The sequence below is a fragment of the Balaenoptera physalus genome, assembly GCF_965194825.1.
Source record: "Balaenoptera physalus genome assembly, chromosome: 11".
NCBI classification, from domain to species: Eukaryota; Metazoa; Chordata; class Mammalia; order Artiodactyla; family Balaenopteridae; genus Balaenoptera; species Balaenoptera physalus.
In genome coordinates, this window is record NC_138896.1 from 95,931,899 (window position 1) to 95,947,183 (window position 15,285).

Consider the following 15,285-nt stretch of genomic DNA (forward strand, 5'->3'; position numbering starts at 1 on the left):
GCACAAGGAGGAGGGAATTTGGTCAATAAGAAAGATTTGTGAATAAGTTCCTGTAGGAGATGACCATGAGCTGGGCCTTTAAACCAAAAGTTAGGTTGGTAGTTCTAAGACTTGACCATGCATTAGAATTGACTGGAGGGCTTGTTAAAATGCTGAATGCTGGACCCCAATCTCAGAAATTCTGATTCTGAGGTCTAGGCTGGAGCCATAGAATTTGCATTTCTAATAAGCTCCCAGGTGGTGGTGATACTGTTAGACCTCATTACCAACCAGAGTTAGGTGGAAAAGAACAAAGTTCCAAACACAGGGCAAGAAGGGTTGAGTGGAAGATTAAACACTATTAGTATAGTAAAGTCACACAAGAGAGAGGTAAAACAGAAGTCAGATTATAAAGTACCTTACAGTCACGCTTAGTGGTATGGATTTAGAACATAAAAATGCAATGAGCCAGCCTATAAAATAATTCTTTTGAAACCTCAAAATTTTATTCAAATGTAATAAAAACAAAAACAACAAGGCTCAATAAGACAAAAATAGGATTTTTTGTGTGTGTATGAACATTTTGGAAGAGAGGATCAGAAGAAGCTAAAAAGCTTGCATTCCTAGACTCTTGGGTGTACAAATATCTGTGCCTAACAATGGTTATGTCTTGCCACTTTCCTCCCTTTTCCTCGAATACACACAAACTTACTCTGAGTGACACTATATCTGCTGATCAGGTCCATCTGGCTCAAATAAAATGTTGAACATCCTTGCCAAAAGCTTGAAGAGAATACTGTTGCCCTTCTAAGTCTGGTGACACATTTTTATTTATGAAGATGGAATCACTTTGCATGAAATTTGATCTGGACTTGAATACTAGATTATGAGACAGGGTGCCAACAAAATCAGCATTCCATGTCTCAGGTAGAAATGTAACCTGCCACCCCCTTCCCCAACCATACTTTCTCAATCCCTATGTATGTGCACGTGCGTGTGCCCATATGCACATACCACAAACTGAATTTGACTCTTTTTCCTTCTGACTCTACTGATTGCGTACATCATTAAATTAGTAGACATGACTGATGTTTTCTTTTTTCCTTGAGTAGTTACAGATTTCTTATTGAGAGAACTTTGAGCAGACATTTAGAAATTACAGGGTTTTTTTCCTCCTGTCTTTTTCTTTGTGCCATTCTATCTTAATGTTTCAAAACTGCATTACACTAAACTATGCATTTTATACATACAAACGATTTGAATAAATAATGTGTATGCATTCTATTGTTTCATTAATTAATTCAGGAAAACCATTTCATTTAACATGAGAGCTAATCTCAAACCAATACAATCTGGTTTCTAACATTTTATCCCCTACATTTGAGACTGGAAAGCGTTCCATTACATTCCTTGGACTCTTCCAACATTTGCCTGCTAGAAATGGGAGGGTCTATTTAACATCTGATCTTGCAGTATTTATCACTCATAAACCAGAAACAACTTAAGCCCTATGAAGTATGGAGGTTTAAAGCAAACCTTTATTTAACATTTTCTGTGTCAACATTTTCTCCAACTTGACCTGCCAAGCGGATTTCATAGCAGATGACCCTGGAACATGAACAAGTGTTTGCTCTTATGTCTCAGCCATTAGTGTTGAATTAAAGACTACAAGGTTTGGATCACATGGCAGGCTTTGGTGCCTTATGCTGCTAATGCTGGCCAAGAACAGGAGCATCTGAATATTTATATGTTTATTCCTGTGGAATACTAAGAAAGCTTTGGACAGTTGACAAATATATGCCTATACCGCTAAACCTAAGCGAGCATCCAATTCACTTGCAGGCAGCTTTTCATGGATATGAAAACTATGTTGATGCTAAAACAATGTCATATGAACTGTTTAAAAATAACTATCCTGGAAACTCATTTTTCTGAAAAAAAATCCTTTCAACTAATATTTATGGCAAAACATAAGATTTGTCTGTGGAGTGGTGAGCACAGTGGGAGAATGCATTTAGATTTCCCGCATATTCCCCATAAGTATAAATTACACCAGCCTCTTTACATGTGTTATCCCATTTCGTTCTTCTAATGACCCACTAAAGTGATAGCTAATACTACCTCCATCTTTAACCTTCACTCCAATCTATCCACTCATGTGTACGCATATGGCTGTTCATGTTTATCGAGGGGGCTGGTGTGGCTTGCCCATAGTCTTATTCTACCTTCAAAATTAAGCTCAAAAATGTCTATTATTTCTTATCTTTACCAGTTTATCTTTAAATCAGTTTATCTTGTCCTTCCTTCAGTTACCACAATAGACACTTAATTGCTCTCCCTGCTTCCAAATTTCACCCTCTCTCAACTTATTCTCCATTTTTAAGCTCTCGCTGAAAAAACTGCAGAGACTTTTTGAACATAGAAACATAGAATGACATCTGAACTACCAACCATGGTCTAAAAGGCTCTGCATGGTATCTCAGGTTGCCAGATTAAGAAAAGAATTATATATGTAACAAATATATATATATTTACATATGTTACAAAATTTTATGTTTTAGACATTTATAAATTATATAAAATATATAAGTGTAAATAAATATGACACACACATAGATATATATTCAGTCCACTTGTGCGTGTGTATATATATTTACATATATATGCTGGATATATAGTTGATTCTCATTATTCACAGTACTTATGTTGTATAAAATTGCCAACAACACTGAATTAGCAAATATAGAACCACTGTTCCTGGGGAAATGGAGGGTTAGGTTTCTGAGAGCCTCCGGTTGGAACATTTTCATCAACCAATCAACACATAATCTTGTATTATGTGTGTTTCTGTTTAAATATACATAAATATATTTGATTCATTTAATATTTGAACTCATGATCAATAGCAATGTAACTCATGCCTGAGAGAAGTTTATCTAGCACACATATTTTCCTCCTAAGGCACATATGATCTTCTTGGGCTTAGGAACAATAGACAGCACTTCAGCTTGGGGACCACTTTGAACAGAAAAATCACCAGCAAAAGCACAAATGTACAAGAAATAGGTGGTGCTAAATAGACTATGAAAAGGACACATGTATAGTATGAGAGCTCAAATAAGAAGGTAGAGCATTGCCTTGACTTCAGCTAGGACAGTACATGTTGGGTGAGTTAAACTTTCTGATTCTCTGCACATGTCCATGAATGACTGTGACAACATCACGCATATTGATTTGGGGGTTACAAATAAATGTTAACGAGGAGGCAAATTCATAAATTCATAAATATGGAATCTATAAATAATGAGAGTCAACTGTATATATAAAATGCCCAGTTATATTTGAATTTCAGATAAACACTAATTAAGTTTTTAGTATATCTCACAAAATATTTGGGACATACTTATACAAAAAAAATTACTATTTATCTTAAATTCAACTGGTTGCCCTATATTTTATCAGGCAATCCTATCTGATAGTTTTCTACCTCTCCAAACTTACCATGCTTCACTTTCTTTATCGATCACTGCATTCCAGCCTCATTTTCTTCCTTTATGCTCCTCTGAAATCCCAAGACTGTCCCTTCTTGGAGTCTCTTACTGACCCCTGACCTCATTCCCAGGCTCTCATAAATCATTCATGTTCTCCATCCAAATCTTTCTTGACTCCCATGTCCTTCTTTATCCTATACATCAGTACCCAATTTGGCTACCATATGCTATTATTATAATTTATGACTATTTTATTTATGCGTGTTTCTTATTTTGGTCCTGCCTCCCTTAAAAGGCTGTTTTCCCCAAAGACTATGTTTATTTCCATTTTGCTACACAAAGCCTAATACAGTATCTGATACATAAAGCCTTTTTAAAGATATTTGTTGAAGAACAAATGATGTAAAGAATAAAGGGAAAGGGTATGAGGATTTACAGAACAGAAGCCTTAGTTACATATCTGAACCTAGTCTACTCATTAACCCGTTGACGCATTTTCCAAATATTTATGGAGCACCTTGAGCCTTGGCACTGTGCGAGTCTCTGAAGTGAAAGATAAGAAGGACAAGGTTCCTGTCCTCATGAACATATACTTTGCTGGGACAGACAGGAAGTAGACAAATAAGTGATTCAATTATAGCTTGCATCATTGCCAAGAAAGAAACAAGCACAGGAATTACATGGAGAATAACTGGGGAGTTATCATGGATAGAGTGACCAGGATTTCAAATCTTTTGTTAAGACAAGAATAAAGTCCTTATGCTATATGATCTCCGTGTTTAAAAACATTTGAAATGTATATCCTAACATTCTAAAGACTGCTCTAAAGAGATTATCTTCTTGACCTTATAAATTAATGTGTGGTGAGACAGGGCAATGAATAGAACACTGACATTTTGACCCCCTATGCTGCCACCCTTTCACAATATGATGAATAAACTACACACACATGCACACACATGTATACACTATATTCAGTTAATTTTCACTGCTTTATATGCAGAGAACTAACAGTATAAATGACATGACCATTGACATAAAATGCAATTAAATTCAAAATAATCAGTATCTTCATAATCACATTTTTCAAAGGGTTTATGCAGTCATATTTTAATTTATTTCATGGCCCACAATTTTACTGAGCACTAATTTTAAGCCAGACACTGTTATAGGATACAACAACAAACAAAAGCAGAAAATCTAAAATTTTACTTTAGGTATGTGAAAGGTTTCTAAAGAAATTCCAATATCAGCATGTCTGATTTAGAGCAGCAAGAACATAATATATTAACGTGTTAGCAGTCTTTATTCTAAAAGTATTTGTGCAGCTTTAACTAATTAATCCTCATGATACTAACTAGTGGATAAAGCTTCTGTATTAAACATTACGCATTCTTTTTTTTAAAAAATGACAATTCTTATAAACAGTGTGTCCAATGCCAAAAATCCACACAAGCATTTTGGTTTTAAACTCTCTAAAGCTAAGAGAACTGCAATCCACTGCTGAAAGTTGGCTTTTTCTCTGTTGCTCAGGACTTATGCATTTTGACAGTAGAGTTTCAGAAACTGTTTACCTATTTTTAAACCATGAGGTACCCATTCTCATCTTAAAATTTATCACGGATATTTCCACCAGGCTAGGCAGGGAAACCTGGATGAGAAGTTTGTGACTAAAGGGCTGTATAACTCTGGCAAGTTACCTAAGCTCTCTGCATCTTTTCATGCTCTAGCCCACCAGCCATCATAATACTTGTCTTACTTATCTACCAGCACTGTTAAGAGAATCACATAAAATAATGATGCCATTCTTTCCTGGAAACAATACACTGACTTCCTAGTGAACCTAGAATAAAATGTAAACTCCTTTCACGACCGGCAATGCTTTCCTTCTTCTAGCCCCTGACCACGTTTCCAACTTCTCCTGACATCCTCTCACTCATTATTTCCATTTTCATTGCAGTGGCAAACTTTTAGTTTTTCAAGCATATCAAACCGTTTCCTTGACACAAGTTCCTTTGGCCTGCAATATTTTTTCTCCCACTTTTCATATACTTGGCCCTTTCCATTTCCTATGTTTCTGCTTAAATTTCACATCATTAGAGAGACCTACACTTATTATTTGTCACCTCAAATAAGACATACCCATATTCTTTGTCTAAGAGCACGCTGCTCATTTTTTATGACACTTGTCTTACATGTTTTGTTATTTTTTTAGACATTTTTTTGTTACTGTTTCCTCTATAGCCAGCTAGGCTCTAAGTCCCAATAAGGGAAGGACAATTTGTGTTTTATTCACCACTATACACCCAGTACTAGCATAGAGTGGGTACAGGATGTGTTTCAATCTTTACTATTAACTATATTAATAAATGAATATCGATGTAAGCGATTAGAGTTTGTTAGTTAAAGGAAAGAGGAATGAAATCAGGTTGACAAGAACTGACTTCACTCTTGGTTTTTCATTGTCTGTTTAACTTAAGCCAAGTTGTTCCTCATCTCTGGGTTTCATTCCTCATTTGTAAAATAAAGATAATGGAAATGTAATGCACACAATGCATGTAATACATGTGGACATATACTGTATAATGCTAGCCATGTACAAATATAAGGTGCTATTATTCATAAGATCAATAACATTTTTAAAAAGAAGATAATTCCATAGGTACTTACATTTCTTTAGAGACTTCTAGTCCTTCACCAAGAAAGTACGAGACAGAATCAATGAAAGTAAATACAATCTTTGTGACCTGTTTTGATTTTCCAGTTCCAAGTCTCTTTTGCCTCCTAGCCTGGTGATGTCTTTCTTGCCATTACTTCTAATTTTCACATTTCTCCAATAGTGTAAGTAATATAAAATTGCAAATAAACTTGGTAAACTTGGTTAATGAGAAAACTTATGAAAAGAGTGAAAATAAAAGTAATGAAGAAAAAAAATTTTTCTCATTTCTTTCACCACTTCTGAAGACTGTTAGTTAGTAGAATGATGGAGAATGATCCTAGAGCAGGGACATTTTATTCACTGTCCAATCACAGTGTCTAACCAATGGGATCATGAATATGTAATTACTATTATAAGTAATTACTTATATTTGCATCACAGTTTTTGAACTCTGCAATCTAATGATATTTTGAAGAAGAGAAAAGAGATAAAATATCTGCCTTCCCAAACTGCACTATTCTCTATCTCAACCAGGTATTTAGTCAGGGAGAAATCTTAGGGAAAACTATTAAAAATTAGAGGAATGAGGTTCTTTCAGGAGAATTAATTTACCTCTCCCCACTATCCTATTAGAAGCATAATTGACTTAGAGGCACAGGACATGCCAATCCTATTAAACATGTGAGCCTATAATGTGCAGGACTGCAGATCCAAATGTCGCCTTTTAAGCTCCCTTATGGCACATACTTGGATGCCACCGAGTCCTGACTGTGGTGGGATGTGCTTCTTGAAGGAGGCTTGGAGGCCATCTGTTTATTCTGGCATGAGTTTCACTTATGAAGTTTGAAGACTTGGTAGCAATTAGTTTCTGGTTTGTTTTACAGTAATTAAAAATGAAAATAAGCTTGAATTTCTATGTGCCTTACATACATAACCATTATTCCCATTTATAAAACAGAAGCTCTATGGGGTAATTAGGTCTCATACACTGTTTGTATAGGTTGAGTCTTAATCATTTTGGGGCTGCTACAACAAAAATACCATAGACTGGGTGGCTTAAACAACAAACATCTATTTCTAACATTTCTCAAACCGGGAAAGTCCAAAATGAAGGCTTGGGCAGATGTGGTGTCTGATAAAGTCACTTCCTGTTTGGCAGACAACCATGTTCTCTTTCCATTCTCCTAGCAAACTCTTACAAGTCTCTTCTAAGGGCACTAATCCCATTCATAGGAGCTCTACCTTCAGGACCTATTTAGCTGCCACTTCCTAATGCCATCATACTAGAGGTCAGGAAACCAGCATATGCATTTTGGGGAAACACATTTAATTCATAATAAGTTATCAGCATCCTGATGGGAGTTGCAAAGCCCAAATAGAGATAAAAACAGGGATCACTACTGAGAAAACATGAGCCCACTGCCCAAACCTTGCTTGGGAAGCCAAATGGAGTTAGGGTCAGGGAAAAGGTCAGCATCAGTAACCAACGGGAAGTCGCATATTTGAACAACACAAGAAGGGAACTTTGATTCCATGGGCCAATTGTAAGTCAAAAATCCAGGCACTGAGTAAGAATAAAACTGTCATGAGAGTAGGCATCTGATTAAACCTCATTCCAGACAGATTTTCATAGTTCAGATTTTTTTTTTAAGGTTCAAGGTCCCCTTTATATTGAAAACACTCCAGTTAACTATGAAGAGTCAGTGCTTTGAGTCCTAGTTCATATGCTGGTTTCAGAGTTTCTTTCTGTACCAGTTTCTAGCAATAGCTCACAATGGTTAGAATAGCGGGATTTTAACATGGAAACTTCAGTATTAAGACATCTCAAAGGAATCCCTGTAATGGTCTCCAGATACAAAGGTCAGGGGACTAAGAGTCCAACGCTCTCACATTCTTTAAAAAAAAAAAAGGTCTTGATTTGTAGGATTTGCTTATTACTCTGTAGTAAATACTCACAGCATGGCCAATTTCAAGTTATCAAAAGTTAAAATTCCTAGATATCTTACACTGGTGCTCTCTAGCTGATTCAAATGGGCTCTAGCACACCACTAACTATTAAATAAGGCTTCCAGAAGAAGGAAGAGAAGTGAATTATCCAAAATCTCCAGATTCTGAGACAAAGTCAGTCCTCACCCCCTTGTGTTCTGGATTTGAGCCCATCTTTCCTTGTTGCAGAATTGAATTCTTACATGTATTCTCTTTTTCTTCTGCCTACCTCGGTTCTTCCCTCTCCAATGACTCATTCCCAACAACTAATAAACATGTTCTATCATCATTCATTCTTAAATGAAAAGCCATCACTTTAGCTCGTATTTCACTGTGACCCAAATTTTCTACTCCCCTACCCAGCCAAACTTTGTAAAACAATTGTCTTTTATTGCTATGTCCACTTCTCACATTTCACAGAAATTCAACTATTAGTCATCAAAATATCCTCCACATTGCTAAATCAAATAGCCTCATTTTTACCCTTAACTTAATCTTTTAGCAGCTTTCAACATGGATGGCTACACAGGACTTCTGGAAATCACTTCTTCTCTTTGTTTCATTGACACTAAATTATGATGATTTTTCCTCCTGTCTCTCTGATTGCTCCTTTTTTACCTCAAAAGGCCAAATATTGGAGTGTTTCAATACATTATCCTTGAGTCTCCTTTTTTTCTTTGTCTGTACACTCAACATTGCAGCTCAAATTCAACACATTCTAAATGCTGAGAAACCCCAAATCTCACCCTGAAGTCTTGACCTCTCCTCAGAACTCCAGTAGTAAATATCCAACTTGGTACTTTCATTTGGATGTCTGAGACACATTTCAAACTTAACAGGACCTGGACAAAATTTTTTGTCTACACCATCTGTTGGCAAACTACAACTACAACTAAAATCTGACCCTCCACATAATTTTGTTAAGTAAAATTTGATTGGAGCACAACCACATCATTTTTTTTTTTTTTTTACATTTTGTCTATAGCTTGTTTCACACTGCAGTGGTAGATTTGAGTAGTTACAACAGAGACTGTATAGTCTTCAAATACTAAAATGCTTACTATCTGGTCCTTTAGAGAAAGTTTGTCAACATCTGGTTGATATACTCAACCTTCTCTTATTCCAGTAAGTCTTTACCTGATTAGATAACACCACCTTCTGTCTCATTTCTCGAGCCAAAATTCTCAAAATTATGTTTGTTTGGAGGCAAACGCTCACTTCCCGCATCCACTCCCCACAGAGGCCGCGGAGCCGGCGCCAGCCGGGCGCGCCGCCGAGCCGCGCGCCATAGGCAACATCCAGAAGAAGCTGACGGGCAAGAGCGAGGGCGGCGGGCGGCCGGAGAGGGGCGCGCCGCGGCGGGGCCGGGCGCCGGAGGCCGGCGCGGACAAGCGGAACCGGCCGCGGGCCCCGGCGACGGCGGGCGGCGCCAGTGGGCACCCGGGCGGCCGGCGGGGCGCCAAGGACCCCGCGTCCAGCGCGCCCCCTGGGCCCGGCGCGTCCCCCGGACGTGGCGCGCCGCCGCCGCCGCCGCCGGCGTCCGCCCCCCTGGTAGGCCCCGCCGGCCTGAAGAGCCAGGGTAACGAGCTCTTTAAAAACCGGCAGTTCGCCGAGGCGGCTCTCAGGTACTCGGCGGCGATCGCGCAGCTGGAGCCTGCAGGAAGTGGAAGTGCAGATGATCTGAGTATCTTATATTCAAATAGAGCAGCATGTTACCTAAAAGACGGAAACTGCAGGGGCTGCATTCAAGACTGTAACAGGGCTCTGGAACTTCATCCATTCTCAATCAAGCCTCTTCTTCGACAAGCAATGGCCTATGAAACTTTAGAGCAGTATCAGAAAGCTTATGTGGATTATAAAACAGTGTTGCAAATAGACTGCGGAATCCAGATAGCAAATGACAGTGTTAACAGGATAACAAAAATTTTAATGGCCCTGGATGGACCAAGCTGGCAGGAGAAGCTGTCGCCCATTCCTGCTGTGCCCACTTCCGCACCATTGCGAGCTTGGCGGCCTGTGGCAGAGACGCCCCTAGACCAAGTGGGAGATTCCTGCAGCCATCACCAACCGGGCATCACAGATGAAAAAATGTTTAAAACCCTTAAAGAAGAAGGAAATCAATGTGTAAAGGACAAAAACTATAAAGATGCCCTTAGTAAATACAGTGAATGCTTAAAGATTAACAACAAGGAATGTGCCATTTATACAAACAGAGCCCTCTGTTACTTGAAGCTGGGCCAGTTTGAAGAGGCAAAGCAGGGCTGTGACCAGGCGCTTCAGATAGATCTCAGCAATGTGACAGCATGCTATAGACGAGCTCTTGCTCACAAAGGACTCCAGAATTATCAGAAAAGTTTAAATGATCTCCATAAAGTTCTCCTACTAGACCCAAATATTATTGAGGCAAAAATGGAACTGGAAGAGGTCACCAGAATCCTGCATGTTCAGGATAATGCAGCATCATTCAACAAAGAAAAGGAGAGAAGGAAAATTGAGATTCAAGAGGTGAATGAAGGCCGTAAAGAGCAGCCTGAAAGGACCTCGGAGGACGTCTCCACTGACTCCCGTGCTTCTGAGAAGGGGGACACAAGCAACGGGCCCCGAGAATTCTATGAGAAACTACCAATCCCCAAGCCTAACAATGCCTACGAAGTTGGCCAGGTTATAAACGCTGTCAGTACTAGGAAAGATAAAGAAGCCTGTGCACACCTGTTAGACATCACTGAACCGAAAGACTTGCCAGTGTCGTTGAGTAACAAACTTGAAGGGGATACATTCCTGCTCCTCATCCAGTCTCTGAAAAATAATCTTATTGATAAAGATCCTTCTTTGGTATATCAGCATCTTTTATATCTGAGTAAAGCAGAAAGGTTTAAGATGATGTTGACACATCTTGATTAGCAAGGGCCAAAAGGAGCAGATTAAACAGCTCTTTGATGACCTCTCAGACACACCAAACAAACATTTTACTTTAGAAGATGTGCAGGCCCTCAAAAGGCAGTATGAACTTTAAATAAAGATTATTGTTAGATTTCTTCCATGCATGTATATGTTCCAGTAATGCTAATGAGATGGTATTATAATAGAGTTGCATGGATAAAACCTGGCTTAGAAAAGGTCCCTTGGTCTGGACTATAAAATATTTTACTTATTTTTATACATAGAACACATATATTCTACAGTCTGCTTTTTATTAGTTGTAAATATTTTCTTACGTACCAGAGCTAACATCTTTATATTTAATAATAAGTATATCTGGAACTTGTTAAGATGCATTTTAATTTATATTATACATTTTCTTTTAATAACTTACTTGTTAAAATTTTGAGTTAAATTACACTTCTTTGGGCTATGAAGGAGTCCTGTTAAGTTTGATAGAAATGTATTTCTTTACAGTTCATTTTTAAAAGTGAAAATCATTAACAGTGATTATTACATCACTTTTATTTCCTGCTAAGATATATATAAATCCCATTTTATACTACTTGTGGATTACAGGCCTCTAAGATGAAATGTAACACTTAAGTCTATAATATGAAATGATTATTAAATAAATTGTGATTATTAATTTACAAAAAAAAAAATTATGTTTGTTTGTTTTCTTTTCCTTACCTACTACATCCAATGTATCAGGAGTCCCTCTGGACCTTACCTTTAAAATAAACCCTAACTCTTTCTATTTTTAAAATCTCCTCAGCAACCACCATTGTCTGGTGTATGAAGCACTGACACAACTTCCTAATGCTTTCCGTTCTTTTTTTTGCCCTTTTATAATCTTTACAGTCATCTTAAATTTTAGAAAGTTCTTCCTAAACTACATATCAGATAGCCCTTCCCCTGCTTAAAAACTTCCAATAGCTATCCATTTCACCTAGAATAAAATTCAACTCCCTATTTTATCTTACAAAGTCCTAGATGATTTGAATTCTTCCTCTTTCTGCTGTAAGCTCTTTTCTCCTGCTTACTCACTACATTCCAGCCTCACTGAGTTTTCTGTTCCTCCGACGTGCTAAGTTCCCATTTCTGGACCTTTGCATTAATCACTGCCTCTGCCTGGGATTCTCTTCCTCCATGAGTGGCTGCCATGAAAAGCTCCTTCTCATCAATCAGCTTTCAGCTCAAATGTCACTTCCTTCAAGAGGCTTTTTCTTAATCACTCAACCTAATACCATCACCAAGACATATGCTATCATATTATCACTTACCCAGTTTTTAATTTCCTGCAAAGCACTTTTCACTATAAGATAGTTCTACTTATTTATGTATTCATTTATTTTCTAGGTAATTGTCTGTCTCTCCAAAGTAGAATATAAATTTCTTGAGAATAGGGATCTTTTATGTTCATTGAAGCATCCCCAGTATTAGGAACAGTGCTGAATAGTGGTGTTTGAATGAATAAAAACCTCAGCTTTAGTATGTCAGAGAGGTTCACAAGGCTGTCTTAAAGAATGTAGACCAGGTTGGCTTTCTTAGACTAAATATGAAGGCAGAAGGCAAAACAATGAACTGTATCAAGTAATATATCTATCCCTGTTAAAAATTTTGTTTTATTATGTTTTTCTTAAATATTTATAAGCATAAAATTGGTTATAATTAGTCATGTAACTATACAACAAAAACAAATTAAGTAAATTAATGAAATTAAGCATTGACTTGGATGGTTTTGTTAATTTCTGTCCCACTCAAGCTCTTTGAGGGTATGGTCCACATACAAATTTTGCTCTTTAATGCATTGTCTATGCTTATACAGTGCCTGGGACATAGATGTAGCTCAACAAATATATTGGTTGTCAACTAGTGCTGAAGAATAAATAAAGGCATAGCTTTTGTCATCAAAGGACCTGTGTCTAGTAGGGTAGAGTTACAGAGACAAATCAGCTGTCCATTCATCTTCTAGAAAACTCCTCTAACCAAGTCTGAGCTTCAATATTAATAGTTGACATTTGTTGGTGCTTACTGTGCCACACTCCTACTACACATATTACAGTAACTCATTCAACCCCTCAATCAAGCTTAGAAAGTGTATACTATTTATTACTACTTACTACAAAACGAGGATAAAGAGGAACAGAGAGATCATCTGGCCACAGCTAGTAAGTAGCAAGCGCTGAGATTTAAAGTCAGTCTGTTCATATCCAGTCTGAGTTCCATTGCCTCCAGCTGATCAAGGAGTGAATGATCCTTTGTGATTAACAGTGGCCAGGATCTCAGAATCAAAAGTTATATCCCACTACAGGAGAATAGATTTGACTTATCAGCTTGCATTTTCATAAACTAATCCCCTCCTGCTCCTTGATGCAGTGGCTTTAAATAATCTCCTTTATCTAAATTACAAAAATTTGAAGGTAAAAGAAACTTTGTCAGTACTCTTGTTCTACTTCATTTTACAACTGAGGAATACAAAGTTCTAGGGAGATTAAGCTCATATGGCTAGACAGTGGCAAAACCAGGAGAAACTAGAATCTTTATCCTTTGTAGCACAAGCTACAGAGGAAATTCTGCTCACACTTAATGTCGGGGGAAAAAAATGTTTTCTTTCCCTTAGGAAAGAAGTAAAAGCAGATACCTAAATATTTCTCTTTTTTGTCCTACTTTTCCTTCCCTTTAGAACTATTGCTGAAATGTGGCAACCTGCTCAAGTCAGATGTTGAAAATATAACCTTTCTGCATCTTTCAGATGATCCAGAGTGCTTTTCATTTATGCATGCATACTTCTACTCATCTTTCCATTCCATTATTTATTTATTCATTAGGGATTACTTGTATGTGAACTATGTACAAAGCACTGGACTAGGTAAGGGGGGAAATGTTAATTAAATGTGATTTTATTCATACTGACTCTATCCTCCCTTAAGATTTTTTTTTTTTTTTTTGTAATTTGTGTAAGGTCCTTTCAAAGATAGGCTGTAATTCCTAAATGAAATGAATATAAAGCACTCACAAATAAAATCTCATAACATCAATATGGCAATATGCTGCTGATTGTAACACCTAGCAATTCTTATCTTAAATTTGCTTTGGTTTTACTTCTATCAATATTACTAGCTAATTTTATTGCATGCCTAATGCATGCCAAGCATTCTATTAAATGCTTCAAATATATTACCTAATTTAATCCCCTCAACAGTTTATCAGGGAGGGAAAATTTTCCTCTACCCTACCCAGTTCTTCTGGCTGGCCTAATAATTAAACTGACATGGTACAGATTAACAGGAGAAAATAAAATTTAATTTTGAAGTTACAGGGAATCCACATAAAATGAGAGATTCCAAAGACAGTGAAGCAAACGGAGGTATACATGTCATCCTGGATTATGGAAAAGGGGGTAGGGGTCTAGGACTTAAAAGGGAAGGGGAGTTAGCTTCAAGATGCCAGAAGAGTAAGACGTGGAGATCACCTTCCTCCCCACAAATACATCAGAAATACATCTACATGTGGAACAACTCGTACAGAACACCTACTGAACGCTGGCAGAAGACCTCAGACTTCCCAAAAGGCAAGAAACTCCCCGCGTACCTGGGTAGGGCAAAAGAAAAAAGAAAAAAAAGAGACAAAAGAACAGGGACAGGACCTGCACCTCTGGGAGGGAGCTGTGAAGGAGGAAAGGTTTCCACACACTAGGAAGCCCCTTCGCGGGTGGAGACTGCGGGGGGTGGAGGGGGGAGCTTCGGAACCACGGAGGAGAGCGCAGCCACAGGGGTGCGGAGGGCAAAGCGGAGAGATTCCCGCACAGAGGCTCGGCGCCGAGCAGCGCTCACCAGCCCGAGAGGCTTGTCTGCTCACCTGCCGGGGCGGGCGAGGGCTGGGAGCTGAGGCTCGGGCTTCGGAGGTCGGATCGCAGGGAGAGGACTGGGGTTGGCTGAGTGAACACAGCCTGAAGGGGGCTAGTGCGCCACGGCTAGACAGGAGGGAGTCCGGGAAAGTCTGCAGCTGCCAAAGAGGCAAGAGACTTTTTCTTGCCTCTTTGTTTCCTGGTGCGCGAGGAGAGGGGATTAAGAGCGCCGCTTAAAGGAGCTGCAGAAACGGGTGCGAGCCGGGGCTATCAGCGCGGACCCCAGAGATGGGCATGAGATGCTAAGGCTGCTGCTGCCGCCACCAAGAAGCCTGTGTGCGAGCACAGGTCACTCTCCACACCGCCCCCGCCCCGGGAGCTTGTGCAGCCCGCCACTG

At 38.6% G+C, this 15,285-nt stretch overlaps 1 pseudogene across 1 annotated transcript; it reads left to right on the plus strand.

The window, feature by feature from the left end:
- The first annotated feature begins 9,267 nt into the window (after positions 1–9,267).
- On the plus strand, positions 9,268–12,762 carry LOC309638736 (sperm-associated antigen 1 pseudogene; annotated as a pseudogene). Its single transcript has one exon. The product of its transcript is annotated as a sperm-associated antigen 1 pseudogene (transcript).
- The last annotated feature ends 2,523 nt before the right edge of the window (positions 12,763–15,285 follow it).